Source organism: Pleurodeles waltl, chromosome 7, assembly GCF_031143425.1.
Source record: "Pleurodeles waltl isolate 20211129_DDA chromosome 7, aPleWal1.hap1.20221129, whole genome shotgun sequence".
Lineage (NCBI taxonomy): Eukaryota > Metazoa > Chordata > Amphibia > Caudata > Salamandridae > Pleurodeles > Pleurodeles waltl.
In genome coordinates this window covers 1,417,295,524-1,417,318,011 of record NC_090446.1, presented here as the reverse complement: position 1 = coordinate 1,417,318,011, position 22,488 = coordinate 1,417,295,524, and the positions used below count along the sequence as shown (strand labels likewise).

Below are 22,488 nucleotides of genomic sequence, written 5' to 3'. Positions count from 1 at the left end.
TCCTGTCACTCACCTCGTTCTCCTCAGCCACTGGGACTCTTCAACTGTCACCCATCGGCGCCTTGGCCTCCTTGTTCTCTGGGCACCTATTCACCTATGGTGCCTTGAATACGATGGGGTTCTCCAGCAGTAAGCTCCTCCACGTTGGCATTCCTCCGTCTGGCCTCTTTCCAGCATCTGCCAGCGTGCCCTCTGCTTCTCAGGGGCCGGCCTTGATGTTGTGTCTCTTCTTCTTCTAGGTGATGGGTGGGTACCCCTGGGAAGGTCATCAACCTCGGACAGAACAAGAATGGAATCAGTTAAGTGACTCTTCCTCTTTAGGGTGCGGGGTTGGGTAGGGTTGGTGTGCATGAGGGGAAATAGAGTGGTCATGGGGTTCTGTTGGTGCTCAATATCTATCACTATTGGGGCTCCCCAGGGCCCTTTGTTTAGTCTCCCCTCTCCCTCCCTCCTTCTCACAGCACTGTGCCCTCTCTCTCTCTACTCAAAGTCTCTTTATTAATTTAGACCGTACTTTTGATAGCCACGTCCGGTCTTTGGTATGTGTCTCCTCTCTCCTGATGATCTCTCCTACCCTCTGATTCTTCTCCCTTCTCCCTTCTCCCTCTCCTGTTTCTCTTTTCTCTCTCTCGATCGCTCCTAGTCCGTCCTTCAATCCGTGTTTCTCTCTCCCTCTCCTTCCGTTCTTTCCTCTGCCTCTTCTCTCGACTCTCTCCTTGCTCCTTGCTCTGCGTCTCTCTCCTCCTCCTTCCTCCGCGACACGGCCCGCCAGCCTATTCACCCAGAAGTTGTAAGACTCCCTGGTGACGGCCTCTCCGTGGCTCCACCAGGGACCCAGGAGTGCAGCCCGCCTGCGTTACAGGAGTTATCTTCGTTACACTCCAGTGCAGCAACCCTGTCACATACAGGCAAAAAGAAACAGGTGCTATGTCTTTTCTTTAGAGAATGTGAATGTGAGTGTGAGACAGAAAGAGTGACTTTGAGAAGTTTAATGTGTGAGAAGTGGAGGTGAATGAGTTGTACCTCCCTTATTTGAAGCTATGGGTAAGTCTACAATTAAGGGTAAGTTAGATGAGGCACAGCCGTCCCCCTGAAGCATCTCCGGCTCATGAAGTTGATAAAGATTGGAATGCATACATTTTTGAAGTTGAAAAAATGGCATACGCTGACAAAAAAAATCCAAATTTGCAAATTCCTGAAAATAGTTTTTTGCAATTGAAATGCTTGACATATTTGAGTAAGTGTATGAAGCTGCATAATTGGGTTGGTTCTTGTTAACTCGCTTTAGCATTTCCTTCTGTTTTCCATGTGAATGAAATGGGTGATATAGTGAATGTGAAAAGAGAGAAACAGAGCTTTGGAAACATGGGCCCAGATTTATCAAACTTTCACACAATGCAGCAAGACAGCTTGCTGCCCTACGTTATGTGCAATGGAGAGTGTAGGAATGTGCCATATTTAAAATTATGTGGTGCAATCCTGTCCTTTCCTTGTGCTGGCACACAATGTCCTGACGTGCCCTAATGCAGACACCCTTGAACCATAGTGCAAGGGTGCCCAAGTTGTAGACAGGATTGTTTTTTGTGTAAGAAATGGCACCTTCCTGCACAAAAACAATCCTCTAAGGCTTTTTACTCTTTCTAGGTGTGCCGCAGAAAGCAGCACTCATAGGCAGAAGAAACAAACTGAGGAGAAATAAAGATACACCTCCTCTGGGAAGGCATAGCATTTTGCATGCATTTTATATGTATTCACAGGTCTACAACTAATGGTAAACTGGTAATGTGCCAAAATCCATGGGTGGATGGCTGGTAACAGCCACACTTCTCCCATAGAATGCCTCCCTGGTGCAGAGTAACCCAAGGCAGAAACGTGCACTGCCTTCAGTTACTCCAGATTTACCAAGCACTGCAAGGCCCTGCAAGGTGGCTTTGCGTTGCTTGGTTAATCTGACTTTAATGTTGCATTGTCTTTGTGTTACCTTGCATTACACATGGGCAATGTAAGACTATTATAATTTTGGACTGTAGTCTTAGATATATTAGGTGCTATGATTCCTTCTACAGGTGTGACAATGAATGTTGTGAAAATTAGACATTTATCTACTTTCATTGATAAACTTGCAATAGGTACTCCTGTACCTTTAAAGCAGATAAATGTGGAAATGATTTTTTTAGGGCTATGCTTATGCAAAATCACTCAGCATTAGATATTCTCCTGGCTAAGGAAGGCGAAGTTTGTAAAGTAATAAGGGCTAAGAGCTGTTGTATTTGGATAACTGATAATGGCAGGGTTAGTAATTCTTGTGTCAATAACATAACTTACCTTTTGCAAGTGCTTCGATCTTTCTAAAAGTCTGCCTTACGGGAAACTGTAGGCTCCTTGGGAGTTAGGGAAGGTGCTGGAGATGTCCCTTTTTTGCTGGGTTACCCCAAACATTTTGCCTTCCTTCACCTTTTTTTCTGACTTTGTTCTTGGTTGGCTTCAGGGCTCTGAGCACTTTATCTTTGCTATCCAGTGGGAAAGTGTATTCACTCTCTTCTTTAAACATGGTAACATTGGTTTCCACCTGTTTAGCATATTTAATGTATTTGTAAGACCCTTGTAAAGTAGTATATCATATACCCTGAATACCTGGTAAATTAAATGCTAGTAGGGGACTTGCAACATTGATTGTGCCACCCACATGTCTCAGGACTGCCATTGCAGAGAATGTGTTTGCAGTTTCTCTGCCACTTTGACTTGGCAATTAAAACTACTTGCAGAACCTTAAACTCTCCTTTTATTACATACAAGTCACACCCAAGAGAGGCCCTATGTAGGCCATAGGGCAGGGTGCCCTGTCAGTAAAAGGCATGACATGTAGGGCTTGATTTAAGAAACGTGGCACTGCACTGATTGCAGCATCACTTTTCATGCACCCCTTAGCGCCCCCCTAACACCGCCATGTGTTCGCCGTATGCAAGATACGGCGCACCATGGTGGTAGTTAGGGGACCTTGCATCAAAATGTTTGACGCTAGTTAGGAGCTTTGCAGGATTAGCATAAAAACTGTTGACGCTAATCCTGCAAAGGCCATTGAGACTCATTGTGAACAATGGTGTACCTCCTTTTAATGCCTGCTCTCAGCAAGTGTTAAAAGTGCTAAAAAGAATGATGCAAAGAAATCTATTAGATCTCTTTGGGCCATTTTTTCAGCCCCCCTAATGGAGGAACGTCCCTCGTTTCATACATTATGCCTGGTGCAGGCATAATGTAGCACAAAGGGTTACAAAGTGGTGCAATGCATGCATTGCGCCACTTTATAAATTTGTCACAATTATTTTGGCCTCATTGGGTCACAATAGCATAAAAAAAATTATGCTAATATGGCACAAGGAAGCGCTAGGGGCTCTTAAATCTACCCCGTAGTTTTAAGTTCTACATGTCCTGGTAGTAAAAAAAACACCAAAGTCGTTTTTTACTACTATAAGGCTTAAACCACTCACAGGCCAGCATTAGAAATTCCTTAATAGACTTTTAAGCTGTAATTTCTGGGCAGAAATGAGTAACTACATAATGTTTCAGATCATTAGAATGGTAATGATAAATTCTCTTTAATGGTGAAGTCGGACTTAACATTATTATTTTTGAAATGCCACTTTCAGAAAGTGGGCATGTCCCTGCTCTTACTGCTCTGTGTGCCTTGCAGTCTGTTTCCAATACATGTCTGGGTTAGGTGACAACTACACTTCGTGCATTTCCTCAAGACAGTCACAAACACAGGGAGGACAGGTGTAACAAAGGGCTCTTCTGTATTCATCTGCATTCTGATGGTTCTTTCTGGCCAGGAAGGGTAGAGGGAATTTGACACTTGCACGTGAAAAGGAAAGTGCATGTCCCCACACAAAGGGCTGATTATCCCCTACTGGTTGTCTGGAGTCAGGTGGATTCCAGCACTGATGCTGGCAGCATACAGGCAGTACCTGATGGAGACAAGGTGGTTTGTACACCCAAAGATTGTGTGCCCAGTTATGTGGTGGGAGATGACACTGATACGTGTTTTTCTGCCTATGACATTGTACTGAGGGTCCATAGAGTGCCTGAGGAGCACTGAGGGGCTTGTTAGTGGAAACACATGCCAACATGTAGGAGGGACACACTTCTAACATTAGAGGTTGGGGACCAGACCAAGTACATCCCTATGAAAGCCATCTTACTTGCCAAACTTGATCTGATCCCTGAGAAGTATCGCCAAAGATTCAGGGACAGTCACAAACTCCCCATCCTATCCTGGGTACATTTCTTTGATTACTCTACCAAGGCACTGAATGGCTGGGTGCGGGCAGAAAAGTTAATGATTATATTGTGTTGTGCAATTTAATCAGGAGAGAGCACATGCTCAGTATCTGTTTTACAGAGTTGCGCCAGCACCTAGTAAGCTTGCCTCCTGTTAGGAAGTCTCAGGGCCACTGAGACTTCAAAAGAGAGAGAAAAACCAGTGTCAGAAAATCGATGCAGTGCCTGAAAAATCAATGCAATGCCTGCAAAATCGCAGCGTGTTTTGAATTTTCCATGCATCATTCCTGGGCGACAAATTTTCCCCACATTGCTGTAAGGAGCCAAGTCTGTGCACCTGGGAAGCAACTCATCACATTGCCCAGAAGGAAAGAATGAATGTATTACATCTGCCGCACCGCAAAAATCAATGCATCGCTTTACTTTCCAACGCATCACCTCCTCTGCAGCCATCTGCGTTGTTGTTTTTCATGCATCCCAGGTACTTTGTGCTAAAAAGGTACATCCATTTATTCCTATGGATTAAGACTTACCTAAACTCCTAAAAAAGTGATATCTTGACTTGTGCATATTGGATTCTTGTTGGTCTGGTCTTGTTTTATTCAGATAAATATTATCTAGTTTTCTAAACTGGTGTGGCGTACTTTTTGTGGTGTTTTCACTGTGTTACTTTATAAGTTATTGTACAAACCCTTTACACATTGCCTTCTAATTGAAGCCTGCCTGCTCTGAGCCAAGCTACTGAAAAGGCAACTAAAGGATCTTCCAACTACAGAAGGGACCTGGCACCATGACATTAACTGCAACAGGACTGGCTAGTTGTTTTGCGGAAGACCAGAGCAGAAAACTTGAGCGAGGCTCTTTTTGGCTCTGCCATTTAATGTCAAGATTATTACTGCTGAAACCAAAAAGTGCTGTAATAGGCAAGGGTCAGAAAGGTGGACTAATGTGGCAGGTTGCTTGTGCAACAGACAATTAGATTAAATCAGCTAGGAGCCTTTCAGTTTGAGCAATATTGCAGCCTAGAGTGGGCTGATTAGCAGTCTTCTAGAAACCTAGGTCCATTAAAATGCAAGGGCTCTGAACTGCCTGGTTGGTGTAAACAGATGTTTGTGCCATGAGAATGACTTGTCTATTGCCCTTTCAGGAAAAGTAGGCAGAGTTAAGGCTCCAGCAATAGAGGGATGGTGAAGAACTGGCCAGTGGCTAGACAGGGAGGGGAGCCACCCTGCCAAGCTTGGCACCATATCTCACTCTTTGCAATATAATAATCCACATAATATGATACATGAAACATTCCTTATAAGGGCCCAGATTTAATAAGGATTTTAGGGGGTCATTCAGACCCCGGCGGGCGGCGGGAGCCGCCCGCCTGGCGGGAACCGCCGAATGACCGCACCGCGGTCAAAAGACCGCGGCGGCCATTCTGTCTTTCCCGCTGGGCTGGCGGGCGACCGCCAGAAGGCCGCCCGCCAGCCCAGCGGGAAACCCCTTCCCACGAGGACGCCGGCTCCGAATGGAGCCGGCGTAGTGGGAAGGGTGCGACGGGTGCAGTGGCACCCGTCGCGTATTTCAGTGTCTGCATAGCAGACACTGAAATACAAAGTGGGGCCCCCAGGGGCCCCGCGGCACCCCCTACCGCCATCCTGTTCCTGGCGGGAGACCCGCCAGGAACAGGATGGCGGTAGGGGGTGTCAGAATCCCCATGGCGGCGGAGATTCGCAGGGGCAGCGGAAAACCGGCGGGAGACCGCCGGTTTTCCTTGTCTGACCGCGGCCGAACCGCTGCGGTCAGAATGCCCTGCGGGGCACCGCCGGTCTGTCGGCGGTGCTCCCGCCGACCCTGGCCCCGGCGGTCTGAGACCGCCGGGGTCAGAATGACCCCCTTAGTCTCTGTTGTGCCAGGCATGGCAATGTGAGACAATGTAAGCCCTTAACTGAGATATGCTATGCCACGCAGAGCCACCCTGCATGGCTTTGCCTAGCATAGTAAATCTGGAGTAACGCAAGGCAGTGCAAGTCACTTCCTTGCATTACTCTGCCCTGGGAAGGCATTCTAATGGTGGATCTTGGGTGTTCCCACGCATACACCAATGGATTTTTGTGCCACCCCAGATTAGTAACACTAACAATCTAGGGAATGTGTCAACATGCAATACCTTCCCAGAAAAGATGTAACGAGAAGGAATATATTTAATTCTCCTTGTTTTTACTTCTAAGTGTATAGCATTGCACTACACTTATAAAGAGGAAAAAACCTCTGGGGGGTTGCTTTTGAGCAGGAAGGTTTCCCTTCCAGAACAAAAATAGTCCTGCCAGCATTAGCCCTAGCCTGTAGTCAGTGCACCAGCACAGACAGAAGACAGAAACTCATCATATCTCAGTAGATATGCTGCACTCCTGCCCTCTCCTTTTGAAGCTGCACAGTAAGTTGTCTTGCTGCATCGTATTGCATGAAATGTTGGCAAATCTGTCCCCATTATCTATTTTCATTTTTCACTCTGTGCTTCCTAAACTCATTTGCCATTCTGCATTCATTCATCTGGTTTCACCTTCTATCAATTTCCAGTCCCCTTATCTCCTGCTTCCATATACATTATTCAGTTGGATTTCCAACTGGGTTGTATGACTTTACTGGGGTCACCAGCCATCCTATCTATCTTTATGAAAATGTTATGTTCATTGTTAGATTGGCAAATGCTATCTGGCTCATTTGAGGCCTTAAGCTAGTGGTATCTACCCTGCTCTGTGTATTTGTTTTAATATGTTATGGAAATGCCCTGAGTATTCTTTTAGTCCTATCTATGCAGGTCTATAACAATATTTAAGCTTGCAATGATAAACAGCTTACCCTGTGACTGATATTGTCATATGCGCACACTCCCAGCAGAGAAGGTCTCCTTCATTGCAATCTGCAACCTTAATGACTCATTCACTGTACACACTGACTGCTTGCTGTCTATGTCTATCGATGACTGTAACTCTGGATTCTTCTTAATCATTGATTCTGCACATAAATTATATAGTTGAAACTGCCAACTTCATTTTCACTAACATGAAAAACTCAAAATTATTTTTGTGTAAGAGTAACTGTTGGAAACGGCCCTTTATGGGGTCATCCCTAAACCTTTTGCCTTTCTCTTCCTACATCTACTGTTTATTTTTGGTTTTGCTTGCCTTAGGACTCTGTGCACTTTACCACTGCTAACCAGTGCTAAAGTGCTTGTGTTCTCCCTCTAAACCATGGTTTAAGTGGTGTATACCCAATTGACATTGTTAGAAATAGGGCCTTTGGTTGGCAGTCAGGTTACCCCCTGTCCAAGCAAGGACCCTTACTCTAGTCAGGGCAAAGGAGAAACACAGCTAGTTAACCCACCCTCACCCCCTTGGTAGCTTGGCACGAGCAGAAAGGCTTAACCCAGAAGCAATGTGTAAAGTATTTGTACCAACACACACCGTAACACAGTGAAAACACTACAAAATGGACACCACATCAATTTAGAAAAACAGGTAATATTTATCTAAATCAAACAAGACCAAAATTACAAAACTCCAACATACACATGTCAAAATATGAATTTTCAAATGAATAAGAGTCTTAGTCCATAGAAAACAATGGAAGTACCTGGTTTGTGTTAAAAATAAAGTTGCACGGGTGAGCGTGCATCTTAAAAGTCAGAAATGCGTTGATTCCTTACTCACAAGTGAGGCAGTGTGTCCTTTCTTTTCCGGTCAGGTAGCAGATGTGTCGTTTTTCTCCCTCGCAAGAGAGTGATGCGTCGATTTCCAGACAGGGTACCTTGGATCCGCGCAGGTTCACAATGACTTTGATGTGGCAATGTGTGTGAAAAACTGTGCTGTGTGGGGTTTGAGTCGTAATCAGAGCCACAAGCGGGTGTTGCATCATTTGTCCAGCCGCAATTTGTTCATCTCCCAGCCACGATGCAGGTGGAGCATTGATTTCAGGTGCTTATCTAGAAGCACATTGTTTATCAGCTGCATTGCAGGTGGTGCATCGAACATTTCCCCACACAGTGTTCTGTGCGTGGCTTGCAGTCCTTGTTCTGCCAACTTCACCTTTCAAGGGCCCAGGGACTTGATAGGGAACCACTTGGCAGGGCAGGAGTCTCAGCAGAGAGTCCAGGTGCTGGCAGAGAAAGTCTTTGATGGCCCTGAGGCTTCAAAACAGGAGGCAAGTTCAGTTGAAGAACTTGGAGATTCTTCTCAAGCAAGAATGCACAAACAAGTCCCTACTTTGTCCCCTTTCATAGGTAGAAGCAGCAACTGCAGGAAGGCCCAACAAAGCACAGTCACAGGCAGGTCTTCAGACCTTCACTTTGGTAGAGGTTCCTCTTGTTTCCAGAAGTGATCTAAAAGTCTGGGGTTTTGGGTCCACTACTTATACCCTTTTCTGCCTTTGAAGTAGGCAAACTTCAAAGGAAAGTTTCTGTTGTTCACAAGATCCTGCCTTACCCAGGCCAGGCCCCAGACATACACCAAGTGTTGGAGACTGCAATGTGTGAGGACAGGCACAGCCCATTCTGGTGTAGGTGACCACTCCTCCCTCACCTCTAGCTCAGATGGCTCATCAGGATATGCAGGCTACACCCTAGTTCCCTTTGTGTCACTGTCTAGAGGAGATTCACAAACAACCCAATGATCAGTCTGACCCAGAAAGGGAATCCACAAACAGGGAGAGTCACAGAATGGTTAACGCAAGAAAATGCCTACTTTCTAAAAGTGGCATTATCAAACTAACAAGCTTCACTAACAGATGTATTTTTAAATTGTGAGTTCAGAGACCCCAAACTACACATTTCTATCTGCTCTAAAAGGGAACCTGCATTTTAATATTATTTAATGGCAGCCCCCACGTTAACCTATGACAGAGATAGGCCTTGCACAGTGAAAACCAAATTTGTCAGTATTTCACTGTTAGGACATGTAAAACACATCAGTACATGTCCTACATTTAACAAACACTGCACTGAGCTAATGGGGCGACCTAGGGCCTACCTTAGGGGTGCCTTAGGGGTGCCTTACATGTATAAAGTAGGACGGTTTGGGCCTGGCAAGTGGGTACACTTGCCAAGTCAAATTGGCAGTGCAAGACTGCACACACAGACACTGGAATGGAAGATCTGAGACATGTTTACAGGGCTTCTCGTGTGGGTGGCACAATCAGTGCTGCAGGACCTCTAGTAGCATTTGATTTACAGGCCCTGGGCACCTCTAGTGCACTTTACTAGGGACTTACTAGTAAATCAAATATGCCAATCATGGATAAACCATTCAACAATTCAATTTACACAGAAAGCATATGCACTTTAACACTGGTTAGCAGTGGTAAAGTGCCCAGAGTCCTAAAGCTAACAAAGACTGGTCAGAAAAAATAGGAGGAAGGAGGCAAACAGTTTGGGGCAAAAAGGGCCAGGTCCAACAGACATATTTAATTTACTTGTAAGTCTCTTGTAGAGTGACACACCATATACCCAGGGCCTGTAAATTAATTGCTACAGGTGGACCTTTAGCACTTATTGTGCCACACACCTAAGTAGCCCTCTAAAACATATCCCAGACCTGCCATTGCAGCCTGAATGTAGTGTCCCACTGACATTTCAACCTGGCTTTTAAAACCCCCTACCAAGAATTAAACTTCCTTTTTATTACATACATCTCAAACCTAAGGTAGGCCCTAGGTAGCCCATAGGGCATGGTTCTGTGCAATATAACGGTAGGACAGTTACTTTTACATTTTGCATGTCGTAGTAGTGAAAAACTCCCACATTTGTTTTCCCTACTGTAAGGCCTACCCCTACCATAGGATAACATTGGGGAATCCTTATTACATTTAATAAGCTGTAATCCCTAAATGAGAGGAGGTAGAGATGTCATGTGTGGTACCTATCAACTTGTAATGATAAACCCTCTTTAATGGTAAAGTCAGATTTTTGTTCTAGAAAGTTGACATTTTCCTGCCCTTGGGTCTTTCTACCTGAAGACTGACTTGGGTCACATGCCTGGGTGTATTTGACTGTTAGATTTTGTGAATTCCTCGTAGACAGTCACACAATAGTGGGATTAGCAGAGACTGAATGGTCCATCAAAGGGCGTAGTGAATCCTAGTTTATTTTAAAGGGGTACAGTAATTAGCTTAGCCTTTAGTTTGCAGACTTGTGCCCCTATCACCTAGTGACTTTTACCCTACTTACCTGACTCTGTTTTAGCGCATGTATTTAATTAAATATTTTAAGATGACTGCCTTGTTTTTAGTTAGGCCCATGTTTTAGTTTTGCGTTACAGGGGCACAGTGCTAAGGCGTCAATATCAAGCAACAAAGATAAACAAACTGTAGGTGTTCGCATTTGGAACTTTCCCTCTTCACGCTTTTGAGGGAATTGTTTATATAAATTACCATCCCAAGCATGTCTTTTTATCTATTGTTTGGGAACAGAGTGCCACCCCTAAGAAAGCGACTAAGCACTGGAGGGTTCTAACAAGCGCTTGGATAAGCAAAAACATTTTTTTAAGATAGACAAAACCAGAGAGCTGATTGTCCACATCTGTAGAACTCCAAAAGGAGATATACTCTCAGAAATAGAGAAAATATAAAAGCTTCTGACAGATATACTGATTTACGTCCCTCTTGTTCCTTTCTTGATGCACCGGAAAGATGTAGTGAGATTGGGGGCCGTCCTGATCGACGTCCTGTAATACGTGAAACAGAAGAAAGACAGTCTTCAGACAAAAAAGAAGAAAAGTCCCCACAACAAAAGCCACAGTTAAAAAAAAAAAAAGTGGCAGCACTGTCAATTAAAAATGCCAGTGCACTTGAGAACACTGCTGAAGAACAAGACCTGACCAGTGACACTATTAGACAGCGCAGCAGAAGTCAGGAGATTTCGCCAGAGTCTGAAAGATCATCTGGATGTCACAGAGACAGCAGACTGACATGTACTACCACCCAACAGGGTTTATGATTTAAATATCCAAATTGAGGGAGATGTGGAGCACACCATTGGTGTGATCTTTTGGGATGAACTTAGTTGTGATATCCTGCTGGCCGAAAGGAACTGGCCACCTCAGCACGTCCGTAAACTCCCACATGGGGGAGATGTCATCTTGCCTTCTTTCATTGATCTTGTTTCTGTGGCGGCAAAACATGCCTACACTGCACTGTACCAAAATCATGTATGTTGGGACAAGGACTTTCCTTGTCATGAAATACCTATCAGGTCTACAACCCAGCCTAAGCCACAATATCCTGTTAACACAAAGCAATAGCTCCAGTGAGGGAGATCCTCATTCAGCTCGAGTACCAGGGAGTAATTGAGCCCTGTGTCTCTGCAATGAATAACCCATTATTCCTAGTTGCAAAACCCAACCATTCTCATAGAATAGTCTTAGATTACAGACACTTAAACAGTCGTACACGTACATACGCCATACACAATTTGCACACCACAGCACTAATTAACAATATAGTGCGTAAAAAATACAAAACATATTTCCAATGGGTTTTTCTGCAGAACTTAGCACATGAAAGTCTGGACCTGAGTGCATTCTCATTTAGCTCCCAAAAAAACGCTGTTCTCAGCCCGAGTAACATCAATATTACATGATATTGATTCCTAAGCGTTGCCCTACGTGGATGACATCTATCTCACAGATGACAACCTCAACATTCATCTTGCCAGGGTTGATCGGGTCATTTTAGGATTCACAGCCCTTGGCTACAAATTTCATTTTAGAAAAACAAAAATAGTATTTCTCAGCATACTGTTCCTGTGATACGAGCTACCGAACAAGGGGAAGAGCCTGGCCCCACACTTTCTAGAGAAAAGTGCTCAACTCCACCCACTTAACACTCTCAAGAAACAACAGTCTTTACTTTGGCCTTCATTACAACCCTGGCGGTAAATCCTGCTTTACGCAGTGCTGAAGACCGCCAACATAATGTTGCGGTGGCGGAAATCCGCCACAGGTATTATGACTCACAGCTCGGAATCCGCCACAATACAGACACCCATACAAGTCCGCCACACCAAAGGTCAGTGATAAACTGGCAATACCAAAACCCACACCGTCACGCCAACAAGAATACACCCACACTACCATGACCCGCGAATCACCGCAGCGGTCTTTCAACCTCAGTAATCCATTGGCGTTACACACCACTGTGCTCAAAATACACACACATTTACAAAAACACAACCACATTGGACCATTCAAAATGCACACACCTGATACACATACACACACCACACCCACACAACCAATCCAATATAAAGCACACACCCACATCACCCACAAACCCTTACAACCAAAAATTTGAAAGAAGGCCAGAGAGACAGATTAGCGAACACAACACCAGCATCCAGAGACACACAACACCATCACTTATACAACATCCACGCACCTCAAACAACACACACCAACACATCCCCTCACACATCACAACAGACACCACCTCACACATCACCCACACCACATCTTGGCACTGCAAAAACACCCCAGGTTTTCTGAGGAGGAGCTCAGGGTCATGGTGGAGGAAATCATCGGGGTAGAGCCACAGCTATTCGGATCACAGTTGCAGCAGACATCCATTACTAGGAAGATGGAGCTATGGCGGAGCATCGTCAACAGGGTCAACGCCGTGGGACAGCATCCAAGAACATGGGGTGAGAAAGAGGTGGAACGACCTACGGGGGAAGGTACGTTCCGTGCTATCCAGACACCAGATTGCTATACAGGGGACTGGCGGTGGACATGGGAGGAGCAAGTCTTGGCAATAATGCATCCTGAGGGCCTCACAGGAGTAGCAGGAGGACTGGATTGTGGGAAGGAAAATCTTTACTACTAGATCCCCCCTACCTGCATGCCATCACATACTACCACCCTCACCCTCACACCCATCACCACAACACCCCACAGATACCCCACTACCACAACCCATACATCCCAAAATCAAGGCCTGCATGTAACACCAATGCATGGACACCCTTCACCAAAGCATGTCCAGTAGAGAGACTCACTCATGCCCCAAAATCACCAATCACGCAAGGGTCACGGCTATAATGCAAGCACAGGAGTAGAGGTGAACTTACCCATTGCACAAGATGGTACACACAGATACTAAGATTATGCATTCACACCCCAACAGGACCCATACACAACATCACCGGACAGGAGGTGCTAGACATATCCAGTCCCCCCACAGAAGAGGCCCACAGTGATAACAGCAGCTCTGCACGCCTGGATCAAGATGACCAGCCCGGCCCATCAGGGACCTCGGGACAGTCGGTTCCCCTGACACAGTCACAAACCACCACAGAGCCTCCCCTTCAGGAAACATCACCACAGCACCCACCCAGTGGGCCCATCCCTGTGTCCCCAGGACACATCAATCAGCAGTGTGTCTACCACTACAGGGAACCCAGGCAAACCCACCAACCCAAGAAAATCAGGGACCTGGGGTCACTGGCAGTCGGTTCAGGAGACAGAGGCACAGGATAACAGGGAAGCTGGGAGGACTGCTGTGCGACAGGGGGAGGACATGCCTAGGAAACCGACACTCCATGAGGCACACTCCAACATCATGGGAGCTTACCACCATTCCCAGGAGACCATGGGCACGGTACTGGCCAAGTTTCAAGAGACCCAGCGGCTGCAGGAGGAACACTACCTGGGGATCAGGGAGGACTTGAATTCCATTAACACCACGCTGGTCACCATTGCAGGGGTGCTGGCAGACTTTGTCAATACCATGAGGGACACAGTGGCACACCAACGGGCCACTGACACTAGCCTGGACGATGAACAGCCCTCCACCTCCGCCGACGCTAGTGGATAGGAGGCATCACCACAGGACCACAGCCCTCCAGCAGCCCACCCCCTGCAGAAGGAGAACCACCCTGCAAACGGTCCCTGAGATCCAGGAACAAGACAAAGAACATTACCAAGACCCCCACCAGGAAATAAGGCCCCCCTGAATGTCACCCTTCTGTCCCACTTTGTCACCCTGTCCACCTTAAACTGCCATTGCTCCACTTCCTATGCCCCATTGGACAGTGCACCTGTGATACAAATAGACTGGACTCTGCCATGTACATTCCTCCACCATCATCCCAGCCCATGTCACAAGCCCCTCCACTTATTTGCACAGAAATAAACACCCTTAACTCATGAAACAATCTGGAGTCAGTCTGTGCTTTCACAAATGTGTAATTGCAAAACCTTTGGAATATAGCAATGTCAATGTACTTGTTCACATACCAATGTAACACAGCTGTAGGCCAGCAGTAAACATAGCAGAGGGCACAAATTGGGACCCAGATCTGTGAAATGGAAAGGCTAAGTAACAAGTCAGGGTCCATACACAGAGTGAAAATGGCAGACTTATGCTAGCTCCAACAATAGTATGAGATGTGGGAAGCAGTTCCATCTTCTTACCTGTGTCTCCCTGGAAGTATTGCATGATGATGTTGTTTCGGTTGTCTACATCTTCTTCTTCTGCCTCCTCTTCTTCACTGGCCACAGGCTCCACAGCTGCCACAAGACCACCATCAGGCCCATCCTCCTGCAGAAAAGGCACCTGGTGTCGTAAAGACAGGTTGCACAACATACAGCAGGCCACGATTATCTGGCACACCTTCTTCGGTGAGTAGTATAGGGATTCACCTGTAAGATGGAGGAACCAGAATATGGCCTTCAGGAGGCCAAAGATGCGTTCTATAATCCTCCTAGTCCGCCCATGTGCCTCATTGTAGCGTTCCTCTGCCCTTGTCCTGGTATTCCTCACTGGGGTCAGTAGCCATGACAGGTTGGGGTAACCAGAGTCACCTGCAAATATCGAGGGACAACTGTTAGACACACACTAACCCTTAGGGACAACCCCAGACCCAGCCACCTATTCACACTGTATTGGGTCCTTGGCCTCACCTATTAGCCACACACTGTGCCTCTGGAGTTGCCCCTTCACATAAGGGATGCTGCTATTCCTCAAAATGTAAGCGTCATGCACAGAGCCAGGAAACCTGGCATTCACATGGGAGATGTACTGGTTGGCAATGGCACCAATGATGTTGGGGATGTGTCCCAGGGCATAGAAGCTGCCTTTCACTGTTGGCAAATCCTCCACTTGAGGGAAAACGATGTAGCTGCGCATGTGTTTCAGCAGGGCAGACAACACTCTGGACAACACGTTAGAGAACATTGGCTGGGTCATCCCTGATGCCATGGCCACTGTTGTTTGAAAAGACCCACTGGCCAGGAAATGGAGTACAGCCAGAACCTGCACTAGAGGTGGATTCCTGTGGGTTGGCGGATAGCTGACATCAGGTCTGGCTCCAACTGGGCACACAGTTCCTGGATTGTTGCACAATCAAGTCTGTAAGTGATAATGATGTGTCTCTCTTCTATTGTTGACAGGTCAACCAGGGGTCTATACACCAGAGGCTGCCGCCATCTCATCACCTGCCCCAGCAGACGTGCCCTATGGAGGAGAACAGTGATCAGAGGGTCATCCAGCACTTAGGTATCACAATGTGTTATTTGCTAAAACATTAGAAATTCGCAATGTGCCCTTATCTGTCCGTATTCCAGGCCTAAATAGGTGTGAAGCAGTTTTTTTACATGCCATGTGGCCCCTGAAATGGCGGCTGCCTGACCTGTAAGGTGGGACAAGGGGAAATGAGGTAACTGCGCTGGCATTGTAAACCGTCGCGGTAGGCGGTCGAAGACCGCAGCGCAATTCAGCATTGGTTAACATTGGGCCCTATGGGTCCCAGGAGCCAATGACGATGTACACCGGCAGTGACGGTACGCACCGCACCGGACGTGGCCGCCATTTTCTAACTGTTCCCTCACTTGATACCTGACCTTCAACAGGAAAGGACCTACACTGTGTAGTGAATCCTACTTCATTTTAATGGGATAACAGGAGTTAGCTTAGCATTTGGCTTGCAGACTCGTGCCCCCATCACCTAGTGACTTTTAACCTATATAGCTTGCTCTGGCTTAGCACATTTAATTATGTATTTCTTCTAAAATGGCTGCCTTGTTTAGAGTTAGGCCACATGTTATGAGTTACATTATCCGTTTCACCGCGCTATGGCGTCAAGAACAAGCACCAAAGACAAACAAACAGTAGGTGTTCACACTTAGGGATCTTCCCTCTCTATACATTCGAGGGGTTGTTTATATTAATTGCCGTCCCAAGCATGTCTGTTATCTATTGTTTGGGAACACACCTACGTCAGGGGTCCTTGAAGATCTGTATAAATATATCGCACTTTAGACAGATTTTCAGAGGGAATCTGACCAAAGGGCATTGCCACCATCATTGATATCGATGCTGCAGTCGTCGTGACCCTGACTCAGTCTTCGTGTCCCTACGGAGTCTGAGATAGAGACCTCATTCCAAGGTAACGAGGGTTTGGGGGGCTCCTTTCATGGACATGGCATTGGCAGATTAGGTTTAACAAACCCAGCTCTCCTTTAGGTAGGAGGTTAGGCCTTTCACATTAGGGTATTAGGACATATTACATCCTGTATGTCTTTTTTATGCATTGCAAGATGGTGGGGGTCTTTGTAATAATGACTCTCGTCTTCACAATTCTGTTACTTGCATTATTCATTATCCTAATCATTGCAGCCCATGCAACTTATCGCAAATTGCAGTTATGTTGAATAAAAACTATTGAAACTTTACTGCATCTTTGTCATTGCCTGCGTTTGTACGAGACATGATACATCTGTGAGAAAGGGGTAATCTTCGTTTAACCATGACACTCCCTGAGATGTCTTACTCTCGAGTCCATGCGTAAAGGCTGCCACAAATCACCTCTTACTATTGTGTTTCTTGTGAGGTGCTGCTAGTGAGCCAGTAAGGTTGGGACAACAGTTGCGACTTGTAGGAAAGACGTAGTCGCCTACAAACAAAAGTACAGTCAACCTTTAACAAGCAGTCTTGCCTAGAGCAAGAGTACAAACTACGACAACTGCAAGTGCTGCTGTGACCTGTGTCTGGAAGCGACGATGGCTACAGTGTCTGGGGAAAGGGCTCCTGCCTTCACTTCGGAGGAGTTGGAGAAACTGGTGGATGGGGTGGAGGACCCAAGTACATGCAACTGTACGGTCCTCCAGGCAAACATTTGAGTGCACTATGAGCATGGTGGATGGCACATGATTGTATGGAGTGTCGTGGATGGGAGAGGGTGAGCAGGGGGACAGGCCAGCATGTCAGGATAGTGTGTGTGTATGTATGTCTGGCACAGGGTGGGAGGTGTTTAGGCAATGCGTGAGATGAAATGTAGGGGATAGTAACATCCATTCTAACTTCACTTTTCCTCTAGGTCAGCTCCCACGTAAAGAAGAGTATATGGCGTTACATCGCCAAGGATGCCCGGACCCTGGGGGTCTACCATAGATGGAGTACCCAGTGCTGGGAAAGATGGGAGGACCTGTGCCGCTGGAGCAAGAAGACGGTGGAGGCCCAGCTGGGGATGGCCTCCCAACGTGGAAGGGGTGCCGGTCGCACCATGGCCCCCGATGTACCGGATCCTAAAGGTGGCCTATCCGGAGTTGGATGGGCACTTGAGGGCATCACAGCAGCCACAAGGGGGTGAGTACACTCTCATTCAGCTGACTCTGCACACTTTACGAGGTGTCTGGCTGGGGGAAGTGGGCTGTGGGTTCCCCTAGGCCAGGGCGAAACTTGGTAGGGTAGGTCCCTTGTCAGGCAGGCTTTGTGGCACCCCAATCCCACTACTGGTGATAGCCATCTACACCTAGTCAGGCTCCTGTGGGTTCCAGGTGTGCAGCAATTGGGCTTAGGCATCGGCATGTGAATTTCCTAAGAACTATTAGTGCATGGCTCAGTGCATAGGGCTGCTCCCTGTGTGTTGTGTCCGCCAATTGTAGTGGTGTTGCAGGGACTGAACATGTTTTTCTTCTGTCTCCCCCCTCTTTTTGTTTTGTCACCCTGTTCTTGCGTGCATTAGCATCATCTGGCGGAGGAGCAGTGGCACCAGAGCAGGAGGGAGCTGCATTCCACATGGCCCTGGAGGGTGAAGTAACGGAGTCTGAAGGCACCAGTGGGACGGAGGGTGAGGGGAGCTCCATGACGGGGACAGGAGCATACACCACCGACAGCGACTCCTCCTCTGATGGGAGCTCCCTTGCGGTGGCAGGCACCTCTGTGCCTACCGCATCAACAGGTACAGCCACCACCCCCTCTACCAGCACCGCCCTCCCAGCAGCCCCTCAGCGTGTGTCCCGTGCCCGCTCACCCAGGAGGGTGGGCATCTCCTTCACCCCAGACACCTCAGCACCTGCCCCAGTCAGCCCTGCTGCCTTCAGTGAGGAGGCTATTGACCTCCTGAGATCCCTCACTGTTGGGCAATCTACCATTTTGAATGCCATTCAGGTATTGAGAGGCATTTGCAACAAACAAATGCATACCTGGAAAGCATTCATTCTGGGCAGGCGGCCCAACAGAGAGCATTTCAGGCTCTGGCCTCAGCACTTATGGCAGCCATTGTCCCTGTGTCCAGCCTCCTCCCTCCAACTTCCTCCACCCAGACCCAATCCCCTAAACCTCAGCCTATCCCAAGCACACCATCAGACCAGCATGCACACTCATCAACACACGAGTGGACATGGCAAACATAAGCACCACACATCCCACAGGCACTCACACAAGCACCATACCCATGAAGACACAGCAACATCCACTGCCTCCACTGTGTCCCCCTCCTCCACCATCTCCTCCTCCCTCCCTGTCTCGTCTTCACTCACACCTGCATGCACTACATCCTCAGCCACTACCTCCATCACCAGCACGCCCATCACCACACACGGCTCACGTGCAATCACCACCCCACTACCATTCACATATCCCCAGAGTCCTCTCCCAGAGTGTCTGTGAGCACTCCTCCCAAACTACACAAACGCAGGCACACACCCACCCAACAGCCATCCACCTCACAACAGCCTCCGGCCCATGCACCTTCACCAAAATTCAGCAAACGTACACCTCCTACAACCACTACCTCTTCCTCCACTCCCAAACCCCCTCCATCTTCCCATCCCAGTGTGTCTAAAAAGCTTTTCCTGGCTAACTTTGACCTCTTCTTTTCACCTCCCCCCCCCCCGGCCTTCCCCTACGGCCAGGCTTTCCAGGCCCCAGCCCAGCACCTCAGCCACCAAATCCCCAGACACAGTGGTGCCAGCAACTGCGGTCTCATTGAGTGCACCACCCATCAGGGCTGCCAGTGTGCCACCTAGTGAGGCCAAGGACAATCCGCCACCTGCCAAGGTGAAGAAGGTGCCCACATCCTGGTGGGAGAAGCCGTACCTACCAGCCAGCAAGGGCTCCTCCACACCAAAAGTGGACAGTGGCAAGACACCAGCGGCAACATCAAAGGTGGGGGAAGGGACACAAGCCAAAGAGCAGGTCAGGGCAGGGCACGGTGGCTCCGGCTGAGGGACTAGAGTCACCCCTTCTGTCAACCACTACACCAACCTGTACGGCGGTGGACACCGCCACCTGCACCTGCACCGCCACCAGCACTGCCACCTGCACGTCTTCTGCCTCAGCAACAGTCCCAGCATCATCCCCAGTGGGCAGCCGTCCGAGGCTGCAGGAGATGTCCTGCTGTGTCCCTCAACAGGTGCAGACACATGCACCAACGCCAGCACCTCCGCCACAGACACCGCTGCAAGCACCACCACCAGCCCCACGACATGCTCAGACAGTGCCACCACAGCTGACGTGGCTATCATCCCTAGTGGGCAGCTGTCCGAGGCTGGAGGAGAGTTCCTGGACCCTGTCCAGCTTCCATGAGGAATGACTCTCCACTGGTCCCACCTGCAGGTGGCAGACGAAGCCGCAGCAGGGTGGGGTATGTTTCTGCCTCCATGGCATATCATGCTACCTGTTCCTAGGCAATCTCGTGGCACACACAACCATGTGAGGTAAAGGGACCAGTCACACTGCATGTGAAGCACTCTGGGCACCAAGCCCCCTCCAGAACCAGTGGAGATTCACATCCGCTATCTCAGTCCTTGACAGGATGAAGCACTCTGGGCACAAAGCCCCCTCCAGAACCAGTGGAGATTCACATCCACTACCTCAGTCCTTGGCAGGATGAAGCACTCTGGGCTCAAAGCCCCCTCCAGAACCAGTGGAGAGTCAAATCCACTACCTCAGTCCTTGGCAGGATGAAGCACTCTGGGCACAAAGCCCCCTCCAGAACCAGTGGAAACTGTTAACCACTTGAGAGACTGTGGCTTTGCACTCCCCAGGATAAAGCAGTGTGCAAACCACCCACTGAAGAGACTTGCGAAACTGTGGCTTTGCACTCCCCAGGATAGAGCAGTGGGCAAACCACCCACTGAAGAGACTTGAGAGACTGTGGCTTTGCACTCCCCAGGATAAAGCTGTGGGCAAACCCCCCACTGAAGAGACTTGAGAGACTGTGGCTTTGCTCTCCCCAGGATACAGCAGTGGGCAAACCACCCACTGAAGAGACTTGAGAGACTGTGGCTTTGCACTCCCCAGGATACAGCAGAGGGCATGGAGCCCCCTCGTGCAGCAGTGGCGTCATGCCTTCATCCATCTGAGGTGCTCCCCTTTCCCCTGAGGTGCCTGTTTCATTTCAATCTGATGCCCCTGCAGTGTTCTCTCCATTTCGAGTCGGGTATCTTGTGTGTGCTTCACCCATGCATTTTGGGACCACTGGTCCAAGGACAATGATTTGAACACTATCCAGACTTGTGTAGTTGGTGTACATATTTGTATATACTGATCTTTGAAATTGCACTATCTGATTTTTATTGATTACACTCGTTACAATCATTTCCTTTTGTCCTTGCGTTCTTCCAGTGGGTGAGGGGGGTGTATATGTAATGTTGCCGCATGTATTTGTGTGTATGGTGTTGTGGGTGAGGGTGGAGGTATTGGGTGTTGGGTGTGTGTGTCACTCTCTTTTCCCTCCCACCCTCCCCTGTGTTATAGGTGCAGTACTCACCGTGGTCGTCAACGGCGTCTGTCCTGCTCCTGATACAGAAGGAGGAAGAGCAGCATGGGCAGGATGTGTAGTTCGAGCTCCATGGCATCCAGTTACCGCTGCGGTGTTTGTTTCTACCGCCGTGGCGGTCGGAGTGTTAAAGTGGCTGTCTATGTTGGCAGTTTCCACTATGGTCGTGATTCAATTTTTCCGCCGGCCTGTTGGCGGTATTACCGCTGCTTTAACACCCACCGCCAGGGTTGTAATGAGGGCCTTTGTTTCTTCAATTTTGGCAGAACATACATTCCTGACTATGCACAACATATCAAGCCACTCTATGACTTACTACGCTCTGATTTTTCTAGCAGACACTGGACAGTTGAACATACATGCATTCTTAGGGAATTGCAACAGGACATGCTAGAAGCAAAACACTTGCAAACACATGACAACGAAACAAATTTGGTCATCAGAATAATTGCTGGTGCCATTGGGTTTACTTATGTCACCTTTAACGAGGGCGACACAGTGTCCATAGCATACAAATCTCATTTATATTCTAATGCAGAACAATGTTTTGCACCCACAGAAAAAAAAATCTAACTGCAGTTCAGATGACTGTCATTAAGGAGAGGCCACTTGCCTAAGGGAGACCCATCATTTGTTGTTACCCTAGTGCAAGCCTTTGAGGCCGTCACCAAAGAAAGCGTTCCTAACACTAAAGCATCACATCCACGCTGAATTCCGTGGGCAACGTACCTGACTGCCACCAATGTTGACAACATCTTTGATCCAAAACTTCAGACACAGGAATTTCTCCAGTACGAACAGAAGTACCCTGCTCCTCTAGATATCCTGCCTCTTGACAGACACCATAATGTCATTTACACTGATGGTTCAGCACAACCAGCTGTAGGTACGAAACATCAATTCAGCCGCTTGCACAGCTTGGATGGAGTGATGAAGGATGGAGTTTTCCACCCACACAATACCTACACGCCGACCCTAGGGGACTGCACAAGTCAGTTGGCTGAACTCAAAGCCCTTATTTTAGCGCTATGACACACAGGACCAGGAGCATTGACCTTAATTGTCTGCGACTCATACTACTACATCCAGTCTTACAATGATTATCTTAATCATTGGCGACTAAACGGGTTTAGAGATTGCAAAGCGACCACCATAAAACACAAAACTCT

General features: G+C 47.8%; 1 long non-coding RNA gene across 1 annotated transcript in view; it reads left to right on the top strand.

Moving 5' to 3' along the window:
• The first annotated feature begins 243 nt into the window (after nt 1–243).
• LOC138246423 (uncharacterized) overlaps nt 244–22,488 on the top strand; it is a 47,256-nt gene continuing 25,011 nt past the window's right edge. The window contains exon 1 of the long non-coding RNA XR_011194274.1: nt 244–298. This is a non-coding gene — a long non-coding RNA (uncharacterized lncRNA). The remainder of the gene's footprint in view (nt 299–22,488) is intronic.